We start from the raw sequence: 7539 nt of genomic DNA on the forward strand, positions 1-7539 counted from the left end.
CAACATACATTATTTATATAAGCAGACATTAGGCAAGAATTTTCCCAAAAGCTCAAATTTGCTATCCCTAGTTTAAACAACTTCTAGAAGATACTTTAATGAGTATGTGTGTATAGTTTAAAGAGTTCTATTTCTTATCTTAAGATATACTTATTTCACAAGTAAAAAGAAACAATCCAAATGTATGAACAGAGATTAGATAGATAGATAGATAGATAGATAGATAGATAGATAGATAAAAATAAACCTTTTATCTCACTTCCCACATTAAAGAACTGTTATTATTTTATTATTTTACAAATTAGTCTTCTAGGGTTTAGAAAAAAATAAATTATAGCCAATCATTGTGATAATTTTGAAGCAAATATTTTTGGATTTTAAAAACATTTATATAAATATAAATATATTCTGAATATATTCACAAACAATACATAGATTTTATTTACATATGTGGAAATGACCATCTATCATTTATTTTTTTTGTGTACACCAATGTATTCCCTCACCATTAATATATAAATATACTACATTGCTCCACATTTTAGTGAATACTAGATTTTGTCATGTTTTTAGTTTTTGCCAATTTAATGGATGACATGAAATTCAACATTTAACCTTTGCCAATTCCATGGATTCGATTCAATCCCATCTCATTTTTTAACCTACATTTTCTTGTTACAAATGAATTTAAGCCAATATCATGGTTATTGGCTGTGGTAGGCCAAATAATACCACCCCTAATATTCACACTCCAATCCCAAGAACATTTAAATATGTTACCTTATGTGGAAAAAGGGACTTTGAAGATTAAAATTAAAGGCTTTGAGATGGGAAGGTCATCCTGAATTATCTGGCTTCTTCTAACTCAATTACATAAACTCTTAAAAGCATAAAAGATACAAAGTGTCAGATAAATGCAGTGTGAGAAGGACTCTACCTATTATCGTTGCTGACTTTAAAAATGGAGAAAGGGTCTATGGTCATGCTACCCAGAACAAGCCCTATCCCGTCTGATCTTGGCAGCTAAACAGGGTAGGGCCTAGGTAGTATTTGGATGGGAGACCATCTAGGAAGACCAGGTGCTATAGGCATAAAATATAAAATAAAAAATAAGAGATTATAAGCTGACAAGGTCCTTGCAATCTGCGAGGTCAACCAAGGTTTGCCTCGCTGAAACAACAACAATGACAACAACGAACGAAGAAACAGGGCCATGAGTCAAGGTATATGACATCTTCTAGAAGTGAAGAGTGACTCTCAATTTATAGCTTGCAAGGACACGAGAACTGAAACCTTGAAAAACTTAATTCTACCAACAGCCCAAATGTACAGGAAACATTCCCCCATACAGCATCAGAAAGGAACACAGCCTGCTGATGACTTGATTTTAGTGCATGGAGAACTGCGCCAGATTTTTGACCTTATATGGTAATAAATTTGTATTGTTTTAAGCCACTGATTTTGTAGTAATTTATGCCAACTATGGGATTAGATATTAGTATCTATTCTTTTGTGGCTTACTTGTTCTTATCCTTTGTCCATTATTCTATCAGGTTATTGAGTTTGTTTATTAATTTGTAGTTCTTTGCACATATTTAATAATTCCTTATTATACTTTCTATTATATAAGTTGCAAAAACCTCAAGATATGTCACTTATCTTTTAACTTTTCTTATGAGTGCTTTGATACACAGATGACTTTAATCCAGTAAAAAAAATTACCAAATATGCCCATTCTTTTGTTGTCTTAAGAAAGCACTTTTTTGCTTTCATTGTTAAAAGATAACCAGACTATGTACTCATTTGATTGAGTTACGGAAATTTCTAGTTTGAATTCTGATATTGTGAATTGACCTCTATTAGTTGCTCGTAACAAGATACAGAAAATAAAGGATGAAAAATGATATAAAAAGTTGAAATTTTAGTATATAGTAGTTATTCACTATAAAATTTAGTGTCTATTTTATTTTATTACCTGAAACAACATAAACCTGAAATTTCGTGGTCCAAATAGTAGAATATTAGAAATTTCACATAATGTGACATATATACTCTACATAGTTGTTCAGTTTCCTTGATGGGAACTTGTCAAAGTTTATACCTCTTACACAGGTTATGAGGAATGTTCATTTTTTTTCAGATAATTAGAATTACCACACTTGACTTTCACTGTTTTATAGATTATTAGAAAAATTTAAAAACAATTTTAGAGTTTCCATTAAAAAATACACAGAGAAAAACTGACCATTGTCTGTCTCTGTAGGCATCTACAATTTTCTTTAGCTTTAAGTCAGAGAGCCTTGGAATTTAGACTAGAATTGCTGACAGCCAGAACAGCATTTTGCCTGACCTGACTTTCTCACTTAAATCCTATATATGTATATTACTACTATTATACCATCAGATAATTTTATGCAGCAGATTTGCCCAGGTTTGTAGTTCATTTTTCAGCATATGCCCTTTTAGACAGGTGTTTTTTTTTTCTGCCTTGCATAGATATGAGAGATCACCAGAGCTGTTATAAGTATAATTTTCTTTTGGAACATCTTTGCTCTTGAAGAAATGCAAGCTATCATTACTTGAAAATTGTCTTTGAAATGTTTTGTGTCATTCTTATTGTTGCTCTTGTTTCTTTGTAAATGAAATCAGGTAAAGAAAGAAGTCAAATTCAAACATTAGCCCTTGTCAGCTGGTGGGTAAAGAATGACCTTAAGTCTCTGTCATAGAACATATGCAAAGTTGTGAATCTGATAATGTAAATATAATTTCTGTATCTGGTGCAAACTTTTATGTATTAAACCAATGGTGAGCAGAGGCTATAGAGATCTTTTCTATATTTAATGAAGCTTGTCATTATCTGGGGATGTGATCCAGAAAATACTTAAAGTATTTGCTTCAAAGTCCAAATTTTGTGGTGACAGATGGGATTAGTTTAAGAATACCCAGAAGCCAATTCTTTTTTTGAAGAAATAATAATGATGATGAATATTGTTATTACAATGATTTCTTTCATCAAGGATCTAAGTATTTTATTAACCAGAGTTACAGTCTGGTACAATTTCAAGGTAAAAATAAAGCTCTTTTTTTTTTTCTTTCTTTCTGCTGACAAAGATTTCTAGGTTAAAATTAAAACACATTTTTATAATGACCTCTTCCACAGGTTAGACAAAAGGGAAAGATGAAACATAATTTAGATAGAAACCAGTACATGATCCATTTATCTGAGATCATTTTCAGACTACTTAAATATCATTTAGTTTACTCATTAGTGAACACCAATACACAGTGTAATCTTGAAGACTTAGTAAGTGAATCGAGGAACATTTATTTCAGTTTTCATTGGTAGGGTCTATAGTACCTTACTTTCTAAGATGCTCTAAAGAGAAATATATCAATAAATTTGAAAACTGGTCCATATATATAATGTATTAGCAAATTAACATTTTAAAGGGTCTGATAAGTACTGCAATAAAAATATGTGTCAGACTTATTTAAGCCAGTTTTTTTTTTCAAATTAGTTTGAACACAGAGCTTCTATCTTGAATATCTATTAATATCTTTAAAAACATTCCCAGAGAACATACATTGTGAAACTATGATTTACTCATTTATCATACACTAATGAGATCAGGATTCTAAATGTTTGTGTTAATGTTTTGGAAGTTTTTAAAACACACTGTATTCTAAATTCTGGCCATGAGCTACATGGAATGAGGATAATATATATCCAAATATTCTTGCTTCATCCTTTTTCATTCCAAACAGTATTATTCCAAAATTAACCACATCTGTTATACTGCTCTCAACTGCTTTAAATTGGAGAAGAAAATGACCTTTTACTCCTTTAAAAAGAAAACAAAGAAAAGAAGTGCATAATATTCTTCCCCATCTGTTTACCAATTAAATATCATGGTGAGTCATTTTTTTTCCTGTGAATAACAAAATTACTAATGCATAAACAGAAAATATGTCTGTTTTTAATCAAGAATTTGAACTCTTTGTCAAAATGTTCTCAAATATCTTTTTAATTAATGCTAAGACCAGGCTAAGGAGGTTAGACTATACATGTAGCTATCCAACTATCTATGTTTTTTTTTTAATTAGATTTGACAATCTAGTTGGACAGATGCCAAACACTAAAATAGACTTACTATTTGCATGACTGTCATAATCCATATGCAGAAACTTTCTTGTCTGCAAATTACAGAGAGGATGAGACCAATTAGGGAGGAAATTACAATTTCAAACTTTTTCAATAAATGAAGTAATTTTTTAAAAGAGATCATAAGTATTACACAAAAGAAATAGACATTTATTTTTTTCATTCATTCAAAGAGTATTTATTGTAGCATAAGTATAAGTATAAGGTAGTATGATAACTATTAGCAGAATATCTAATTAAGAGAGACAAAGATGGTTAAATCCCAGATTCTTGATATCATCATACAACTGTAAAGACACACATAGTTCCCAATAAATATTGTCATGTGAAAGATACTTTAAGGAAAATTTGATTATTGACCAGGTTTTGGCCTATTCTTTGTGTTCTCCTACTCTAGCACAGTGGGCTTAACTATTTGTGAGATTATATTGGAACCCAGAAAAAGACCAATATTCTCAGTCCCTCAAGCAATTTTAATCTTCAAAATTTTACCATTTTAATGAATAATAGAGTCATTCACAAAAAAAGAAAAAAAATTGCATTTTTCACAAAATTATGGGATCTAACCTAACTAACCCTTCCTGTGTTGATCTACCTGTACCTACTATAATTTTATCAAGTTTTTTTTCTAAGTATCTGAGCTAATTGTGGTTTTAAGATCCCCTTCAAAATAGGAAATGAGCTCATCTACATTTTCAAGAGTTCCAAGAGAAAAGAGTAACTGAAGATGTTTTTAAAGTAGAAAAATGGCCACTTGATGTGGAAGTCTTCTTAATTTCTTAGTCTAAAAACTCTATAATCCATCATTATGGCCCATTTATATCTTGAGGTTGGAGTCATGAATGGGGATATGGAAGGTCATCAAGTTCCAGCAGTAAGTTTTATGTATGTGGGGACCTTTAGGGAACTTAACATTCTAGGAATAGTTAGTGGCCGTCAAATGAAGCTATACTTTAGACTCTATAAATAAAAATGGTCTTCAGGCTTCACCTACTTCAGACATCCATAATTTTTACAACGCATCCAGGTGATTCCTAAAACTGCAGTTTTTGCTGTAGACAAACATTGAGGTTCCTCTGGTAACTTTAACATGAAATAAACTACAATTACAGTTATCAAAGAAATACAGAGAATGACTTTTAGTACATGAGTTATACTCAAAAGTCAAATGGATAAATTGGCTCTATCAAGGAAACATAGTTACAGGGCAAGTGTCTAGAGTAAAGTCACAACATTTCTTCAAAAGTGGTGGGAGATTTTATCAGTATGAACCGAGAAAAGAAGCCAGTCTTTAGGTATAGGGTTAAGGTTCAGAGAAAGCAAACCCTATTAATTAGGGATTTTTAGTAGGCATGCTACTACTAATTAGGGATTTTAATAATTACTCATGTAGGTATATGGAAGAAAGCAAAATAAATAAATAAATAAAATTCACTAAATTCAAATTTACATTGAATGTAATTTAAGCTTTTATTTATAATTAATGACCTCTAAATCTTCAGTATGACCCTTAATTTTTACTAGTTTGGCAAAGTAGTAGCAAATATTTCAAAGTTGTGAAATAAAAGATACATTTCTATTTCCAACTTGCCTCTTCCCATAACATATGCATATAATATGTATGAATAATATGTACATATAATATATTAATATACAATATACCAGTAGAATATACTTCCATAAATATACCTATAATATATACATATATGTACATGATATATATTAATATATAATATATACATGCATTATATACATATATGTATAAAACAGAAAACCCAGAAATTTGCATATCTGTGAATGAGAGTACATGGGGATAATATAAGAGACCACGCAACTGAATCATGTTTTTAATATACTTTTTACTCTATTATTAAAATGAAAAACTCCTGAAACATATAATTTAATATTATATATTACATATAATGTATATGACACACATAACATATGTTATATATTTTATTTATTTATTTTACATGCATACCTATATAAATATGTACATACATACATACATACGTGCAATACTTCTGAGGCATCAGAGTCAGTTTTCTGGGAGGTAATGACAGTTCAGAAAAGAAAATACATGTTATATAGGGAATATTTCTTAAATAATGTTTTTGCAAGTGAATTGATGGTATGCTTCTAAATGAAAAATCTACCTTTTGACTCAAACTTAAGTAACAATATTTTAGGAACATTATATATGACAATTTGTAATAGGAAAAATAATAGTTCACATAGTTCACCCAGAAAGAAAGTCAGCAAGGAACTTCCATGGGAAACTGCCTCATCAGTAATTCAAAATTGGAGCAAATTCACAGATGTTTTGTCTCTGATAAGAATGAGGTGCCAATTATATAATTTGCCTGTAATGACCTTTTAAAATAATGTCAAGTCCCAAAGATCTACCACCATCTGGATGGTTGTTGGCTCTAAGACATGGATTAAATTAGGAATAAAAAGTAAATGAGGATTATTTTAAACAATGACGAACGGATATTACTTTGTAATAGGCCCTTGCTGGCTCCTGGTTTGGACTCATTACTCTATGTGGTTTGCAATTTCCTGAGTAATGATAAGCATTGGCCTTCATAGTTACTTGCATCACAAGCCTACTTCTGGACAGAGGTGATCACCAAAAGAATTAGACACACAATATAGTATAGGTAACTTCATAATTTATTGTTTACATCTAATTCTGGCAGTGTTACTGGGAAAAACTATGGGTATCTAATGTATCTGGGAACTCTCTGGCATAGAGTATTAGAAGAACCTTTTTACATATAAAAAATTCTAACTCAGCACAAAGCTCTTCCCAAATTCTCTTCAGACATTCAGCAGATTGAACTATCTAGACAATATATAGATCAACTATTATTACGATTTACCTCATTTCTTTAGATTGTTTTCATTATAATAACATTTTTCATAAAGCACTGGTCCCGTATCAATAAACCATGAGACATATATGAGTTATGTAACCCTTACTAAAACCTTAAGCTTCATTGGATAAACTCCCATGTGTTCTTGAATAACTTCATTACTTCAGTCAAAAATAAAAAATCAAAGCATCTCATATTTCTTTCTGCCTTGTCTTCTATTTTGTCTGTTTTCCCACAGATTACTAGACACCTATACACTTTTTTTTCCTGGCTGCATTGACAACCTATTTTGCACTTACTAACTATTCAAAATGTCTTTTTCTCCTCATAATAAGGTAATAAGATCCATTCAAGATTATTTGTATTTTTATATTGCTAAATTTTATATTTCAGATTGAATTAAATTAACTATACAAATATTAGTGTTTGTTGAATTTTCATTGTTATGTTTTTAAATACACACACATTCAATTGGTTAGAAAATGTATGAATAGAAGC

At 30.3% G+C, this 7539-nt stretch overlaps 1 pseudogene; it reads left to right on the forward strand.

Annotated features, from left to right (window-relative positions):
- Nucleotides 1–972: 972 nt before the first annotated feature.
- Nucleotides 973–1091, forward strand: LOC118602698 (annotated as a pseudogene).
- Nucleotides 1092–7539: the final 6448 nt, after the last annotated feature.

This window comes from Rousettus aegyptiacus, unplaced genomic scaffold (genome assembly GCF_014176215.1).
Source record: "Rousettus aegyptiacus isolate mRouAeg1 unplaced genomic scaffold, mRouAeg1.p scaffold_m13_p_4, whole genome shotgun sequence".
NCBI lineage: Eukaryota > Metazoa > Chordata > Mammalia > Chiroptera > Pteropodidae > Rousettus > Rousettus aegyptiacus.